Raw genomic sequence first — 19,548 nt, 5'->3', positions numbered from 1 at the left:
CTCTATTAAGTCTCCCCTCAGCCTCCTCCGCTCCAGAGAGAACAGCCCTAGCTCCCGCAACCTTTCCTCATAAGACCTACCCTCCAAACCAGGCAGCATCCTGGTAAATCTCCTCTGCACTCTTTCCAGCGCTTCCACATCCTTCCTATAGTGAGGTGACCAGAACTGCACACAATACTCCAAATGTGGTCTCACCAAGGTCCTGTAAAGTTGCAGCATAACCCCACGGCTCTTAAACTCCAACCCCCTGTTAATAAAAGCTAACACACTATAGGCCTTCTTCACAGCTCTATCCACTTGAGTGGCAACCTTTAGAGATCTGTGGATATGAACCCCAAGATCTCTCTGTTCCTCCACAGTCTTCAGAACCCTACCTTTGACCCTGTAATCCACATTTAAATTAGTCCTACCAAAATGAATCACCTCACATTTATCAGGGTTAAACTCCATTTGCCATTTTTCAGCCCAGCTTTGCATCCTATCTATGTCTCTTTGCAGCCTACAACAGCCCTCCACCTCATCCACTACTCCACCAATCTTGGTGTCATCAGCAAATTTACTGATCCACCCTTCAGTCCCCTCCTCTAAGTCATTAATAAAAATCACAAAGAGCAGAGGACCAAGCACTGATCCCTGTGGCACTCTGCTAGCAACCTGCCTCCAATCCGAAAATTTTCCATCGACCGCCACCCTCTGTCTTCGATCAGACGGCCAGTTTCCTATCCAATCGGCCAACTTTCCCTCTATCCCACACCTCCTCACTTTCATCATAAGCCGACCATGGGGGACCTTATCAAATGCCTTACTAAAATCCATGTATATGACATCAACTGCCCTACCTTCATCAACACACTTAGTTACCTCCTCAAAAAATTCAATCAAATTTGTGAGGCACGACTTGCCCTTCATGAATCCGTGCTGACTATTCCGGATTAATCCGCATCTTTCTAAATGGTCGTAAATCCCATCTCTAAGGACCTTTTCCATCAATTTACCAACCACCGAAGTAAGACTAACTGGTCTATAATTACCAGGGTCATTTCTATTCCCTTTCTTAAACAGAGGAACAACATTCGCCATTCTCCAGTCCTCTGGCACCATCCCCGTGGACAGTGAGGACCCAAAGATCAAAGCCAAAGGCTCTGCAATCTCATCCCTTGCCTCCCAAAGAATCCTAGGATACATTTCATCAGGCCCAGGGGACTTATCGACCTTCAGTTTATTCAAAACTGCCAGGACATCCTCCCTCCGAACATCTATTTCCTCCAGCCTATTAGCCTGTAACCTTCTCTTCCTCAAAAACATGGCCCCTCTCCTTGCTGAACACTGAAGAAAAGTATTCATTCATCACCTTGCCTATCTCTACTGACTCCATACACAAGTTCCCACTACTGTCCTTGACCGGCCCTAACCTCACCCTGGTCATTCTTTTATTCCTCACATAAGAGTAAAAAGCCTTGGGGTTTTCCTTGATCCAACCCGCCAAGGACTTCTCGTGTCCCCTCCTAGCTCTCCTAAGCCCCTTTTTCAGCTCATTCCTTGCTAACTTGTAACCCTCAATCGAGCCATCTGAACCTTGTTTCCTCATCCCTACATAAGCTTCCCTCTTCCTTTTCACAAGACATTCCACCTCTTTCGTGAACCATGGTTCCCTCACTCGGCCATTTGCTCCCTGCCTGACAGGGACATACCTATCAAGGACATCCAGTATTTGTTCCTTGAAAAAGTTCCACTTTTCATTAGTTCCTTTCCCTGACAGTTTCTGTTCCCAACTTATGCCCCCTAATTCTTGCCTAATCGCATCATAATTACCTCTCCCCCAATTGTAAACCTTGCCCTGCCGTACGGCCCTATCCCTCTCCATTGCAATAACAAAAGACACCGAATTGTGGTCACTATCTCCAAAGTGCTCTCCCACAACCAAATCTAACACTTGGCCCGGTTCATTTCCCAGTACCAAATCCAATGTGGCCTCACCTCTTGTCCACATATTGTGTCAGGAAACCCTCCTGTACACACTGCACAAAAACTGCCCCATCCGAACTATTTGACCTACAAAGGTTCCAATCAATATTTGGAAAGTTAAAGTCCCCCATGACAACTACCCTGTGACCCCTACACATATCCATAATCTGCTTAGCAATTTCTTCCTCCACATCTCTATTACTATTTGGGGGCCTATAGTAAACTCCTAACAACGTGACCGCTCCTTTCCTATTTCTAACCTCAGCCCATATTACCTCAGTGTGCAGATCCCCCTCGAAGTGCCTTTCCGCAGCCATTAAACTATCCTTGATTAACAATGCCACTCCTCCACCTCTTTTACCAGCTTCCCTACACTTAGTGAAACATCTATACCCCGGAACGTCCAACAACCATTCCTGTCCTTGTTCTACCCACGTCTCCGTAATGGCCACAACATCGTAGTCCCAAGTACCAATCCACGCCCCAAGTTCATCTACCTTGTTCCGGATGCTCCTTGCATTGAAGTAGACACACTTCAACCCACCTTCCTGTCTACCGGTACCCACCCTTGATCCTGATACCTTCCCCAATACCTCACCACCCTCACTGACTTCTGGACTACAACTCCTTTTCCCACTCCCCTGACAAATTAGTTTAAACCCCCCTGAAGAGCCGTAACAAATTTCCCTCCTAGGATATTGGTGCCCCTCTGGTTCAGGTGCACCCCATCCTGTTTGTACAGGTCCCACCTTCCCCTAGTCATCTTTCTCCCATACTCTAGTTTCTCCCTCCTTATCAATCTCTTTGTCATCGTTGATATTCTTTATATTCTTTCCAATCTTCTGACCTGTTTTTGCACATATATGCTTTTTATATCGGGTGGCACAGTGGCTAGCACTGCTGCCTCACAGCACCAGGGACCTGGGTTCAATTCCAGGCTTGGGTCTCTGTCTGTGCGGTGTCTGTGTGTTGTCTGAAAGCAAAAGAGAAAATGCTGGAAAATCTCAGTCGACCTGGCAGCAGCTTTAAGGAGAGAAAAGATGCTGCCAGACCTGCTGAGATTTTCCAGCATTTTCTCTTTTGGTTTCAGATTCCAGCATCCACAATAATTTGCTTTTATCTGCATGTTGTCTGTGTGGGTGCTCCAGTTTCCTCTCACGGTCCAAAAGACATGCTGGTCAGGTGCATTGACCATGCTAAATTCTCCCTCAGTGTACCCGAATAGGTGCCGGAGTGTGGCAACAAGGGGATTTTCACAGTAACTTCATTGCAGTGTTAATGTAAGCCTACTTGCGACACTAATAAATAAACATTAAATTTTAAAACATTTTCTTTAAGTTTAATACCGTCTTTAATTTTTTGAGTTAAACACAGATGATGGGCCTTTCCCTTGGAATTTTTCTTTCTCATTGTAATGTTTATTAAGCTGCCAAGCCCTAGACAAATCCTACTCACAGAGTTTGAATGAAAATATTACACTCTCTATAGATGAGATAAGAACATAAGAACATAAGAAATAGGAGCAGGAGTAGGCCATCTGGCCCTTCGAGCCTGCCCCGCCATTCAACAAGATCATGGCTGATCTGAAGCGAATCAGTTCCACTTACCCGCCTGCTCCCCATAACCCCTAATTCCCTTATCGATCAGAAAACTATCTACCCGTGATTTAAACATATTCAACGAGGAAGCCTCCACCACTCCAATGGGCAGATACCCTTTTAAAACGTGATAAGCCAAGCAGCTATTTCAAACTTTGCTTTTACTGCAAAAAATAAGAGTGGAATTACTTTGCTCCCTTTTATTTGAAAATACTTGTCATTATCACATTATTTTTTCCTACAGTCGCTAACATTTCTCATTAAAAATAAATGAGGAGCTTTTTGCCTAATAGAAAACAGTTCCCTTTTTTCTAAACACACTCCATAAATGTTTGACAAATGCTGAGTAATTTTATCCATTAGATTCTCGTTCCTTAATTCATGCACAGAGAAGGTCAATATTGGCTATGATGTGTAGAACGATCAATTATAATCTGCCTTGAGTACAAAGTTAGCTCGAATACAAAAAAAAGTAATAAATGGCAGTGCTAGCATTAATACAAGCATATGAAGGATTCCTTCCCACAGAAGTTAAACAGGTCTCAAAAACTGGCTATATTTGGTGTTTTAGTTGACAAATTCTTCTAATTGTATAGGAAATAATTGACCATACTGACAGGAGTGGGTCCTCTAGCCCTTTGAGCTTGTTCCACCATTCAATACAATCATTGCTGATCTATGACCCAAAGTTATGCATGATGGCTCTGCCTTCTCAGCCTTACCCCTCGCATGAGGTGTGGTGATCCTCAAGTTAAATCATCACCACACAGCTCTTCCCCTCAAAGGGAAGAGCAGCCTATGATCATCTGGGGCTATGGCGATTTTACCTGTTTATATATGATCTAACTCCAGATAATCACATTTACCCTATATCCCTTAAAATCTTTTGTAAACAATAATGCCTTCTATTTATATGGCATACTTAACTTTAATGGAATGAAGTGCCCCAGGTCATTGCACAGGAGAATTCCTGAGCAAAATTTGACACTGAGCCACATAAGTTAGGTGCCCAAGAGCTCGGTCAAAGATATTGGTGTTAAGCAGTGTCTTAAAGGAAGGAATAGAAGAAGAGAGGATTAGGAAGGGAATTGCAGCGCTGAGGGGCTAGGAGAACAGGAATGACCAATAATGGAACAATTGAAGTGTGGGTGCTCAGGTGGCTGGAATTAAATGAGAACAGATTTCTTGGGAGGAGATGGGGTTAAAAAGTTTGTCAACTCCGCTTAGCCTTTTTGAATATAGCATCACTGGCTTCAGTCCATTTCCAGGTATTGAGCTGACATAAAACTCATGCAGGGGTTTCAGTGGGGTTGCCAGCTGTGGAATGAATTTCCCATAATAATTCAGCAGCCCAAAGAACAGATAAAGCAGGCTGATACTGCGAGGAGCTGGAGCATTCACAACAGACTTGACCTTGGAAGGTCCTTTGTGAATCCCAGTAGCATCCATATGTGCCCCAAATATTCCACAGAGGGCTGAAAAACTCACACAGGTATTTCTGCCTAATGTTACTATTGGGCTATGCTTTCACCTAACTGAAGCTAATTTGGCCACATCAGCTTGGAATTCTGAGTCCAGCATAGAAACTTAGCTGCATTCTCTGAAAGTACAATGTAAGGTAAACAGAAGCTTTCTCATGGACACAGAAGCAAGTTGTTGATACAACTGTAGACTGCTTGTGCCCAGCATTGTAATAACATAAGGTAAGGCTAGTCATGGCAAGAATCAATTCCAGCCTCCCAGACTACCTGGATCCACTACAGTTTGCCTATTGCCGCAACAGGTCCACAGCTGACGCCATCTCCCTGGCCCTGCACTCAACCCTGGAACACCTTGATAACAAAGACACCTATGTCAGACTCCTATTTATTGACTACAGCTCAGCCTTCAACACCATTATTCCCACGAAATTCATCTCCAAACTCCATGGCCTGGGCCTCGGCTCCTCCCTCTGCAACTGAATCTTGAACTTCCTAATTCACAGGCCACAATCAGTAAGGATAGGCAGCAACATCTCCTCCACGATCATTCTCAACACCAGTGCCCCACAAGGCTGTGTTCTCAGCCCCCTACTATACTCCTTATACACCCATGACTGTGTGGCCAAATTCCCCTCCAAGTTTGCTGATGACACCATTGTAGTGGGACAGATCTCAAACAATGACAAGGCAGAGTACAGGAATGAGATGGAGAATCTGGTGAACTGGTGCAGTGACAATAATCTCTCCCTCAATGTCAACAAAATGAAGGAGATTGTCATCGACTTCAGGAAGCGTAATGGAGAACATGCCCCTGTTTATATCAATGGGGATGAAGTAGAAAGGGTCGAGAGCTTCAAGTTTTTAGGTGCCCAGATCACCAACAACCTTTCCTGGTCCCCATGCCGACACTAAATTTAAGAAAGCCCACAAACGCCTCTACTTTCTCAGAAGACTAAGGAAATTTGGCATGTCAGCTATGACTCTCACCAACTTTTACAGATGCGCCATAGAAAGCATTCTTTCTGGTTGTATCACAGTTTGGTATGGCTCCTGCTCTGCCCAAGATCGCAAGAAACTACAATGTAGCCCAATCCAACACAGAAACCACCCCCTCATCCATTGACTCTGTCTACACTTCCCACTGCCTCGGCAAAGCACCCAACATAATTAAGGACCCCATGCACCCTGGACATTCTCTCTTCCACCTTCTTGCGTCGGGAAAAAAATACAAAAGTCTGAGGTCACGTGCCAACCGACTCAAGAACAGCTTCTTCCCTGCTGCCGTCAGACTTTTGAACGGACCTACCTTGCATTAAGTTGATTTTTCTCTACACCCTAGCTATGACTGTAACACTACATTCTGCACTCTCTCGTTTCCTTCTCTATGAACGATATCTTTTGTCTGTATAGCGCACAAGAAATAATACTTTTCACTGTATACTAATACACGTGACAACAATAAATCAAATCAAAGGTAAGTATTCAGTTATATTGTAGACATTGTTTAGTTAGTTCGATCCAGACTATGTTTTTAGTTGTTCAATCTCAGTACTGGCTTTTGGCTGCTCTCTCTCTCTCTCTCTTAAGTAATCCTTATTTCACTTTCTGTAAAATGCTTATAAAAGATGTTTAAATAAAGGAGTATTTACTTCGGACCAGTCGAAGAAGAAAACAGACCCTTCAGTTCTGGCGCCCATATCTGGCGCCGTAAGCTTTCTAGCCGGGTCGGAGTCACCTAACAGAGACACCGCTGAAACGAGATCTTTATAGGGAGCCTCGAGCCAAGAGTAACCAATGTGCCAGATTTAAGAGCATAAAGGGGAGGACACCATAGACAATTGACGGAGGACTTTTAAACAAGAGGAGTCCTTACCTCTGGCACCCGAACAGGGACAGCTAAAGGCCTTTGGACTGAATCCAGGACATCAAACCTACATCGCGACCCAGAGGTAAGGACTCCTCTTGTTAAAAAGTCCTTGGTCAATTGTCTATGGTATCCTCCCCTTTACGCTGTTAAATCCAGTACGCTGGTTACTATTGGCTCGAGGCCCCACGTAGAGATCCTGTTTCAGTGGTGTCTGTGATAGGTGACTCCAACCCGGCTAGAAAGTTTACAGCTCGAGACCTGTTAACAGAAGCGAAAAGTCAGACTAAAACTCCACAGAATCAGTTACTGACTACAGTTAAAGGAGGGCAGGCCTCTCTGAATGTGTCAGAGGCTGAGATTCTGCAGCAATTAAGAAAACATATAGAACAGCAATTTAACTTGCCAAAAAACCTGTACTGAGATTGAACAGAAGTATGGTACCTCCAAAGGACAGTGGTCCTTGGATGAGATAAAGAGGACGTGGGGGAAAGCTACTCGTATTAAAGATAAAGAACGTGTCAGATGGTCCCTGGCCGTCATGGCCCAGATCCGACAACGAAATGAAATCATAAAGAGTTCCCAACATGACTGGGACCTGACTAATGCAAAGAAACAACTAAAAGTGAATACGAACAGTCAGAAAATAAAAAGCAGGAGTTAGAAAAGTTACAAGGGGAACTTAAAGGATTAAAAATAATTAAAAATAACAATTCCATTTCTACAAAGTCTCATCAAAAATGAAATCCATACATTTGGGTCCACGATGAATGCAGTTTTTGTATGCTCTGCTCAGCATGATGTTGCTGTATACATTTCAGTGGCACATATTTTCTGAAATCTAATATTAGGAGTCATTAGGGAGTCCAAAGAGTTTAAGGCCGAAAACGAAATCCTTAATGCTGAGAACCAAGATTTAGAGAACCCATCTTGTAAAGAACCAGCCCTGTTTAAAGGAGTATGTATCGGGTGTAGACCAGGTTATCCTAAGTGCTGTAGGGCAATATTGGGGATTGTGTCTTTTATATTTTAATTTATATGTCCATTCATATTTTATTTAATTTTAGTATAATACATGCAGGGCTACACAGGGCAAGCCCAGAGAGTCAGGCCTCACTGGAGGGAATGTAAGGGTTAATGCAGACAGCTAGAGGCCTGCTCTGCCGACAGATAACGATTAACATATCCTATCAACTTCTGATGTGCAGGAGATTGTTCTGAATTATCATGACAATGGGCAAACCAGCATTAAAACAGCCAGGCTCCATATAGCCTAGGGAGGGCCTAGTCTTCTGCAAAACACGAGCCTCTAGCAGAGGGGGATAACGATTAACAGTGTATTGCAAATCGGTTGGGCAAATACAACACTTTGACATTAAAATCTGGTGAACGGAACTGTCCAAGAACTGATTAACGAAGTTGTACTGAACAGTGCAGTCTGCATAATGAGATTAGAAGAACCATCTTGTATCCAACTTGAGGAATTAATATGCTAATGTAAACCTTTGTGACTCGAAAAAGTATATTAACCTGTACCAATCTAACAGAGGCAGAGAAGGACTCGCAGGCAACCTGAGATTTCAGGCCGGAGTCCAGCGCTCCCTCATGCATGTGTAATAAAAACTTTTCTTGAAGTTCGACACAGTCTCCAAGGCTTGACTCGTTTTATTTCCCTTCTACACTAGCATGCAGCAGATGGGAAAGAAACAGCGAGATGCGCAGGAGCGCGAGGCTGCTTCAGAAGCAGACCCAGGGTCCTCTAGTGACTCTAGCAAGGACAGCGACACTGCAGAAGCGACCTTTGACATAAGACTTGTACCCTTAAGGAGAGCCCGAGTCAAGATCGAAGTCTGAGACAACCATGGCAGATGGGAAAACCATTAAAGAGGGCCAGCACGTTTACCACCAGTTCCACAGACCGGCAGATCTGGAGAAAATTGATAAGTGGCCTAAAGAATTGCCGCACCCCAAGAAAGAGGGCCTGAAGACTTGGGATCAATTAAACTGCCTTAAAGCTATCTACTAACACCACCCGTGGGATAGAGTTCAGATTATAACGGTAATAGTGCCCGGACGAGTGGCCAAGCGACTACAACAGGAGGTGAAAACGCTCTGGGTGAAGACGAACAATAGCTTGATGCAGGATGGGACGCCATCAAGCGGTGGCTACAGGTATTTGACCTCTCCAAAACGGACTGGGGAAAAATAGCGACCAATAGAAAGGTACTGAAGAGGTCTGGGAATATTACGAATGGTTTAGGGCTGTGTGAATGGAATATTCGGGAATATTGGCATTTGACCGTCGATTACAGAAAGGCCAATCAGTGTATTCATCAAAAGGCTCTAGTCGTGGACCCCTCCACCATTTTAATGCATTAACCCCAGAACATAAGTGCTTTTCCGTCATCGACATGGCTAATGGATTTTGGTTGGTGCCGCTGGCACCTGAGGTTCAACACCACTACAATGGTGTCATCAGCAAACTTGGAGGGGAATTTGGCCACACAGCCTTTACGGTCCAGCAGCAACAGTATACCTGGACCCGGCTACCACAGGGGTTTCACAGTAGCCCCACAGTATCTCACATAGCCTTACAAAGCCATTTGCGAGAACTACCTACATTGGCCTCTACAGTTATACAATACGTGGATAATATCCTGTTAGCCTCTGACATGAAAGAACAGCACACACAGGACTTATGCACCCTGCTGGATTACCTTCACCTGAAAGAGCACAAGGCTAGTATCAACAAAGCCCAGCTAACCCAAAGAGGCTTTCTATACCTGCTACAGAAGATTTCAGAGGGAAAAAGAAAATTTACTCAGGACAGAGCCACAGCCAATCTGACCGCTAAAGAGCCCACTACGGTCCAAGAATTGAGATCTTTTTTGGATCTGCAACTTTAACAGAAGTTGGGTGGACTCTTACACACAGCTTACCCAGCCACTGACTGACCTTTTGAAAGGCAAATGTATCTCAAAGGAAGATATTGCCCTCACAGAAGAGCAGAGGGACATCTTCAGGAGCCTCAAAGCTGCTTTGTGCGCTGCACCCGCATTAGGAATCTCCAACAACAAAAATTCTTTCACCTTGTTTGTCCATCAAAAGGTAGATCTATGGCAGCTGTACAGACACAGAAACTTGGGAACCAGTAAAGGCCTATTGGCTACTATCCGGCGAAATTGGATATGGTAGTCCTTGGATGGGGAAGCTGCCTAAGGACCATGGACGCCACCTATCCAGCCATAATGGCCACTGCACCTATTGTTCTGAATCAGAAGCTAACCCTCACATAGTCCACACTTTGTTGTCAATGAATAGAGTATCGCAGGTCACAGCAGTCCAATGAACCCGCTGGATAGTGGTTCTGGAGGCCCACAATCTCCATTTTGTCCAGATTAGTCCAGTTAACCCTGCAACTGTGCTCCCGCTTCCCGAGGAGGGAGAATATGAAGAAGGCCATGATTGTGTGGAACTTCTGAAGGAAACAGACGAAGCTGCTTTGGCCCATACCAAGGAAAACACTGAGGGAGCAAAGGGAAATGCCTTAGCTGGCCAGGCAGCCAGAGAGGCTGCCTCACAATCCACCTGGTCGGATGAATCAATCCGGATGCATAAACGGAAGCGCTTAGTTTGACACAAGATCTGCAGAAGATGCAAGATGAGTGTACACAGGAAGAAAAATGGACATAGATCGAGGGAGGAATGAAGTTATGGAAAGACGGTATATGGAGACAAAGAGCCACTGAGAAGCCAGTCACGCCTCAGGCACTGATGCCCTTTCTAGCACAGCAGATCCACTTGTGGGGACACTTGGCTCCACAACAGATTATGGTGTGGTTTCAGAAAAGCTGGTGGGGATGAGGATTCAAGAAACACGCCCAGCTGGTCGCAGACCGTTGCATGGTCTGTCAGAAAAACAATGCGGGACCCATCACAGGAATGCCCCACCTAATGCACTGGCAGGACCATTCCAGGATTTACAAGTTGACTACATATCTCCCCCTCCATGTCAAAGATACAAAGACGTTTTGGTCATTGTGGACAGATTCTCCAGATGGACAGAGGCTGTCCCGGCAAGGCAATCTACTGCCAAACACACAGCCAAGGTTTTGTGTAAGGACTGCAGTCCCAGATTGGGAGTCCCGAACAGTATTGACTCCGATCAGGGGACCCACTTCACAGGTGTTGCTTGTAAGGAGTCTGTAGACTGTTAAACATCACTTGGAATTTACACTGTCCTTATCACCCACAATCATCTGGACAAGTGGAGCGAATGAATCGCACTCTGAAAGATCAACTTGCTAAATACCAAAGAAAGGATGCCATGGCCCCAGGCACTACAAATAGTCCTGTGTAGTATCAGGGCAACCCCAAAGAGGACCATGGGCCTGAGTCCATTTGAAGTAATAACCTGAAGACCAAAGTCGTTGTCTGGAACTATTGATTTGCGAAAAGCTGGTTGCCACTTAATGAGTGACACTTTGTTGGATTATTGTAAAAATCTGACAAATGTTATCAGTTCTGTTGCCCAGCAGGTGTCCACAGCCTGGGCGACCCTCCTGAAGATGGCCATGACCTCGTATCGGGAAATTGGGTCTACGTGAAGAAGATACAAAGAGAACCCCCAGGAGCCAAGTGGGAGGGTCCGTTCCAGGTGTTGCTAATGACCCAAGTGGCAGTGAAAGTCCAGGGGAAGAAGGCCTGGATACACACATCACACGTGAAGAGAGCCCCCAATGGCTCCAACGAATGGACATTTGTTCTTTTACCTGTTACGTGTATCACAGTATTTTAACATGTTTAAACTCAGTGTTGTGTTGTTTTGTATGTTAAGCATTTATCTATTCGCAGCTTGTCAGTCCTTTGCACCTGAGGAACCAAAACAAGTGACCAAAGAGTTATAGGTGAACACCTTCGTGTACATGGCCTACACTTATGCCAAGAGAGTTAATGTCTCCAGCTGTTCGGAATGTGTACATATACCTATACATTCAAAAGGCAGTATTCCATTGAAACCTGTTCAGCGGAATGGCTAATCAGAAGTAACGGGACCAATACATCTTCAGTAGCAATCTTAGCCATTCGTACCATAGCCCTGCAAAACAGGATGGGACTTGACTACATCCTGGCTAAATAAGGGGGCACCTGTGCCTTAATTGGGACTGAGTGCGGCACATACATAGCTGACAGTTCAGAAAACATCACCAATTTGACATTAAAAAGGAAGTCAAAAAACTGAAAGAGCCCCCATCTTGTAGAGCTGGGTGACTGGTTGGCTAGGTTCAATTGGAAGCTCCCTGATGCAAGGACTTGTGTTATATTTTGTTATTCTTGTAATGATTTACTGCATAGTCTCATTTCTTAAATGCATGTGTAACTGTTTAATGACAATGGAGAAGAGTAAATCAGTGATGATGATGAATGTAAAGTGAACGTGAAGCAAACCATTCCCACAGCCGAAGGAAGTTTTATATATTTGATTCAAATATATTGGAGGGATTGTGGAATCCTCTGTATGGTTTGCCCAGTTAAAAGGCTTCATTTTAAGGTATTTCCGTCGAATGAAACTAATTGTGGTATGCTTTAGGCAAACTTAAGCTAATTTGGCCACATCAGTTTAGAATTCTGGGTCCGGCCGAAAAACTTAGCTGCATTCTCTGAAAGTGCAATGTTAAAAGTTAAAGTTTATTTATTAGTGTCACAAGTAAGGCCTACATTAACACTGCAATTAAGTTATTGTGAAATTCCTCTTGTTGCCTGTTCGGGTCAATGCACCTAACCAGCACGTCTTTCAGAATGTGGGAGGAAACCGGAGCACCCGGAAGAAACCCACGCAGACATGAGGAGAATGTGCAAACTCCACATAGACAGTGACCCAAGCCAGGAATCAAACCCGGGTCCCTGGTGCTGTGAGGCAGCAGTGCTAACCACTGTGCCACCCCACGTAAGATAAACAAAAGCTTTTTCATAACCACAGAAGCAAGTTGTTGATGCAGCTGTGGACTGCTTGTGCCCAACATTGTAATAATATAAGTATTCAGTTATATTATAGACACAGATTGATGTTTAGTTAGTTTTATCTCGATGTTTTGAGTTCTTCGATCTCAGCGCTGGCTTTTTGCTGCTCTCTCTCTCTCGCTTTCTGTAAAATGCTTATAAAAGATGCTTAAATAAAGGAGTATTTACTTCGGACCAGTCGTGCTCAAGTTTATTCTGAAGAAGTAAACAGATCCTCATGGACCCACAGGTTGTACGCCTCTAGTCTTTGTAGGGTGGTATCCAAGCTCTTGCGATGATCCTCATTAGCCTTGCCCATTACCAAGATGCCATCAAGATAGTACTGAGCTTCAGGCAAGCCACTCCAGATTTAGTCCACGACCCTCAGTTATTCCAAATGGCAAATGGCAATATCTGTACTGTCCCTTTTGTGTTGTGGTGGGAAGATATTCTTGTGACTTCTCATCAATATGCTGGGAAATAAGTAGGCTGGGAAGAGGTCTATTTTGCTGAATTTTTGTTCACCAACCAGGCTAACAAAAAGCTCCTCAATCCGGGGAAGTGAATATTGTTCAGCATATCTTGAAACTTCACAAATGTGTATGTAGCTATCTTTCTTGAACAATGGGTGTTGTCCATTATTTCACGATAGGGGACAGGTATCAAGAGTTATATCTTGACCACATTCTCCAGGTCAGCTGCGACCTTTGGTCATATGGCATAAGGCATGGTTCTGGCCTTCAGAATTTCTGATTGAGAGTCAGCTTTGGTAGTCAATTTTATGGTAATTCATTTCATGCTTCTCAAATCTCCTTTGAAAACAGCAGCATGTTTTTGTGTAACAGCTGTCAGACCAGTTCCTTCTGTTGCAATGCCATGTACTTCCATTCAGTTAAACAAGATCGTGTCCAGTCATGACCATCCAACTAAAGCTGGGTAGTTTCCTTTCAACACAACCAACAATAGCTTTACATTTTACCCATTTAGTTCTGCATTAACTTTTGTTCTGCCCATTGAAAGTACAGATTCCCCTGTGTATGTTTTTTTGCAGGTACCAAGGGAAGATATTTTGCTTATACACAGCATTTGGGAGCAAAGAAACTGCTGCCCCTGTGTCAAGCTCCATACATGTTCTTTGGCCCTCCAGTAATGGTGTTACCCAGTAGCCCAGTGAACAACCTGCCACTGACAAGATGTGGGGCAGTCCTTCTTCAGAGTTGGTATCACCACGGCCCTCCAGTTCATGCAGGTACTTTTTCTGGTTACAACAGGAAATAACAGTTGTCTTTTTCTTTGGTTTGCTTTTCGTCTTCAGTTTTTTTGTTGTTTTTACAGGCACGCTCAATGTGTCCCTTCTTGTCATCCTAACAACTTTCAAGATCTCTGCACCAATACTCAGATCGATAGTAACCAGGTTTTCACAATGGTTTTCACATTTACAACTGCTTGCTATCCTGTGTACATGCCCAGCTGTCATGTTATGCATTCGAACTGATGCACTCAGCTGCTGGCTTCTTTTGCAGCTAGCACCATCGAGACGACAATCTCTGAAATGTGAAGTTAACCTCTGTCAGGAGGCGTTTCTTGAATACTTCACTATGACAAACCCACAGACCAAACTGTCATAGAGGATATCATTCAGTACTTCATTGAATTCACAATGTCCAGTGAGATTTTAAGTACTGCAACATTCCGCACAATTGTTACTCCCTCTTCTTTGTTTCTTTTGTGAAATGTTAATCTTTCTGCTATGACAAGCGGCATAGGTAAAAAATGCATCTCCAGAACTTTACAATGTCATTATATGATTTTGTGCCAGGTTTGTCAGGCTGCACCAAGCTTCTTAATAAGCCAAAGGTTTCAGTTCCCATCATGCTTAAGACAGTTGCCACCTTTCAATCATTTTCAATTCCATTTGCAAGGACAAACATTCAGTGTCGGAGCTCCATGGCTCATCAGTCTCATCAAAATGTCCCATAGCTCTGGTAAGTGTAGCCATTTTCAGCCTCTAACTTTCTCTTCTTTGTCAGTGTGGTGAACCATCGTTGGTTCCCAGTAGGTAGTACTGAGCCAGGGTCTGGCCAGTACTACGAGTATGTATATATGTTGCTGTTGGGGTTAGGGATGGGTTGTTCTACTTGTTGCTGTTGGGGTTAGGGTTGGGCTGTTACACCTGTATTATAGTTATTATGGTACATCCCAGTCGGGCTCCGCCTCCTGGGAGAGGTATAAAGGTCACTGCTCTGTCTGGGACCCCTCAGTCTGGAATCGTGTACTATATATGGTAGCTTCGTTGTAATAGTAAATAAAAACCTTTATTTCCTTGAGCGTCTCAAGCCTCGTGTGTGATAACGCGCATCAATTTTATTTACTATTAATTAAACTCTCGTCGTTAAAAAAAAGGAAAACGATACAGAGAGTATGGAGCAACTGTTAAAACCCGAACGTCTTACACTGGATCCACGTGCGGCGGGCGCCTCTAACACCTTCGACCACTGGTTGAAATGTTTTGAGGACTACCTTGCAGCCTCCGCAGCGGTTACCACAGACGACGACAGACTCCGGGTCCTCCACGCGAGGGTAAGCGACGCCATATATCTCGCGATCCGTGCGGCCACCGACTACAAAGGGGCCCTTGAGCTTCTTAAGAAGCGCTACATTAAACCGCCAAACGAGATGCATGCTCGATACCTCTTAGCCACTCGACAACGGCAGCCCGGCGAAACGACGGAACAGTACGCGTGCGAGCTCCTACAGCTAGCCAGGGGCTGTTACTGCAAAGCAATGTCGGCAGACCAGAACATGAACGACCTCGCTCGAGATGCGTTTGTGGCGGGAATCGGATCATCTTATATCCGACTCAGACTGTTGGAGCAAGGTAATCTTGATCTCACTAAGTCGATAGAACTAGCGGATACATTGGAGACGGCCTCCAAAAGCCTAGCATTGTATCCCGAAGACCACGTGGAGACAGCGTGGCAGGAGCAGTCGCTGATCCCTCCTCGTCCCTCGGGTCCGAAAAGCTGTGTGATGGTGTGCCCACACTCGGGCCTGACGACGGCAGCAGCTCCAGGCGGCCCGCGGTGTTACTTCTGTGGGGGAGTGAAGCACACTCGGCAGCAATGTCCCGCTAAAGCAGTGTTGTGCTCCGCCTGCGGTAAGAAGGGGCACTATTCGAAGGTATGCCGATCCAAACTTACTTCCAGGAACAGCAGTGCGGCCTGCGACTCCCCGGAGCCCGGTTCTTCGTCGTCGGCATCGTCGAGGGTTTCGTCCACGTGCGAGGCCAGGACGCCGCCATTACAGACGACGGAGTCGCAAGAGACGCGCGACCACCAGGGGTCGCTGATTTTGGCGCCATCACCCACGTGCGACCTATGGGAGCAGCCATGTTGGTCGGCACTGACCGCGAACGACCAGCAGGGGTCATCTTCATCGATCTCAGCTGCCTGCAGTGGCGCTCACGAACCAACTGTGGCGTCGATCATCCTGGACCAGGCCAAGCCTCACAGACTCGACAAGTCAATGATGGACATTCAGGTAAACAAACACCTGATATATTGTCTGTTTGACAGCGGGAGCACGGAGAGTTTTATTCACCCAGACGCTGTGAAGCGGTGTGGCCTCCAGATCCAACCTGTCAAACAGACGATTTCGATGGCATCAAGGTCCCGGTCTGTCACTGTGCTAGGGAGTTGCTTGGTAAATTTAACGGTGCAGGGCACGGTTTACGAGCGCTTCAAGCTCCTGGTGTTACCGCACCTTTGCGCGCCAATACTCCTCGGACTAAATTTCATGGTCCACTTGAACAGTGTAACCCTACAATATGGTGGGCCACTCCCTCCGCTTTCAGTGTGAGAACAGCAGCTTCCAAATTGCCCAACGCGCCCCGCCCATAGCCTCTCGACGCTGAAGATTACCACACCCTCCCTGTTCCAGAATCTTGTGCCAGGCTGCAAGCCCATCGCGACTAAGAGTAGGCGTTACAGCGCTGAGGATCGGATCTTCATTCGATCTGAGGTTCAGCGGCTCCTCAAGGAAGGGATCATACAACCTAGCGCTAGTCCTTGGAGAGCGCAGGTCGTGGTGGTCAAGAGTGGGAACAAACCCCGGATGGTCATTGACTATAGTCAGACCATTAATAGTAAATAAAAGCCTTTATTTCCTTGAGCGTCTCAAGCCTCGTGTGTGATAACGCGCATCAGTCAGTTGCTGTGTTACCATTTAAAATATGTTGCCTCTTTAAGAGCAATAAAGGATTTTTTAAAACTCTACTATTTCATTTTATTTTTAAGTCTACCTGTTGCTTTTTGTTCTAAACTCCACACCTCACTGTATTGAACAGCCAGCCTTTTCCTGCTGTGCAGTACAAATCCAACATGTGGTTCAGGTGAAAATTCAAGTCTCCTTATTTTGGTTTAACATTTGAAGTGGCATTACGCAAAGGTCCAACATCCTCGTTGCCAGATTGTAACGTTTTTGGTCCTGGTATCTTTCAAGATCAATCAGTACACAAGTAGACACAGGAGGTGATTAACACGACCTTTCTTGCTGCAGCAGTCAAACTAACGAGAAAACATGGATCCCGTGATCCCATAATGCATTGTGTTGCAAACTACGGCAAGCCAGACAAGACATGTGATACATAACAAAGGGTAGTGTGGGTTTGTACAACTGTGGAATGCTGACATTGACACGAAATAAGGAGACAGCATGGAAAGCATAAAGCTCATGATTTGCAGATGTGGTAAATTGCTCCCTTGAGAAGATAGAGTGCCAATTTGCAGGCAAAGAATCACAAACCTGTAAAGGCTATTGGTCTTTACTAAAGAGAAATATGTAAGAAAGCTGAGAATCCTGAAGGAGTTGAGAGTGTGGCATTATGATGGATGAAAGGAAAATTTTAGATAAGTCAGTTAGGCTAAAAAAAATACAACACTGTGGTCTGACAGAATACATCCTCTGATCCTGAGCGAAATGGGGGGGGGAAATTGCTGAAAGTCTAAAAATTGAGTGTGCTGAAGCACTCGATCAATGTAATATATTGGTCAAAAATGGAGCCAGAGCTGTAAGGTTTAGGGTTTTGAGGTAACCCTGCCAATTTAATAAACTCTAAGGCTAAAGCTTTTAATTTCTAACACCAGGGTCCTCAGTCATGTCTGAACTATAAGGTACAAATAATTATGAATTTATGAATTTATTTATGAATTTATGAATCAGGTAGGATTTATTAAGCAAGATTTTATACAAACTTAATAACAAGCAGTGAAGACAACACTGAGGTTTCTTATCCCTCAAGGTTCCAGGAATTCTTGGTGTTGTCAGCATAGACCTTAATGCCTCTTGTCTTTGTTTTTGAAGTGACGTTGAACTGTGTCTGGAAGAGTCATACCCCAGAAGCCATGATATCTTGGGACCACCAAGGATTACAATATCTCAACTTTTATCCCTTAGTCTCCCATTCCTCCTTCCTTTTTTTGGAGATGGCTCAAATTCATCCTTCCTATAGACCAGATGAAAATCATCTTGTGTCACCTCACCTTTGCAACTCCCTCTTGATGGGTTGGTAAATGGATACACAGTTCTATGTCTTCCTTGTTTACATTCCATCACAAACAAATGCACACTTCCTTCCAGATAGGGAGAAGCCATATATTGGATGGAATTTTCCCATCCCACCCGCCATGGGAATTGTAGCGGGCGGGACAAAGACCATGCAAAAGTCCGTTGACTTCAGGCGGGATTTTCTGGCTTTGGAATGAGCGTGGCCGGAAAATGCCATCCATAAAGTTATATTTTTCTCTCAACATATTTTAATTCAAGCCCCACATTAAAATCAACAGTTAAGATCACTTCCTGTCATAATATCAGAGAATAAAGTTTTCTCAGGCACAGTTCAATTAAAGCGATACATGATTCAGCTCCACAACGGAAATTGGTGGGGAACTGCATAAATTATTTAAATGAGTATTAACATATGATTAGCATCTCCACACCACCCCCCTCCCCCACCCCCCTGCCAGCTGTATTTTACTCCAGTGGGGTTTACAGTAGTTCCCCACTTTCGGGGATCTGGCGGCCTGACCCGGCTGGAATGAAGGGGGAGCAATCGGGTTCCCCCCAAAGGGTCAAGTGCTGGGAAGGTGCCCCCTGGGTATTAGCACCTTGGCAGTGCCAGCCTGTGCCCCCTGGCACTGCCCAAGGGGAAAAGTTCCAATGCCTAGGGGGCACCTTGCCACGGCCCATCAGGCATGGGACAGTATTTTCACAGTAACTTCATTGCAGTGTTAATGTAAGCCTACTTGTGACACTAATAACTAAAACTTTAAACTTTAAACAAGATGCATTGCAACAACTCACCAACACTTCTTTGACAGCACCTTCACAACCTGCAACCTCTACCACCAAGAAGGACAAAGGCAGAAGATGCATAGGAACACGGTGATTTGCAAGTTCCCTGCCAAACCACACATCTACCTTACTTGGAACTATATTGCTGCACCTCTGCTGTCAGTGGGTCAATATCCTCGAATTTCCTTCCTAACAGCATTGTGAGTTTACCTACATAAGATGAACTGCAACAGTTCAAGAAGGCAGCTTACCACCACTTCCCAAGGGCAATTAGGGATGGTAGTAATTG

This window comes from Mustelus asterias, chromosome 1, assembly GCF_964213995.1.
Source record: "Mustelus asterias chromosome 1, sMusAst1.hap1.1, whole genome shotgun sequence".
Taxonomy (NCBI): Eukaryota; Metazoa; Chordata; class Chondrichthyes; order Carcharhiniformes; family Triakidae; genus Mustelus; species Mustelus asterias.
This window is presented reverse-complemented; position numbering follows the sequence as displayed.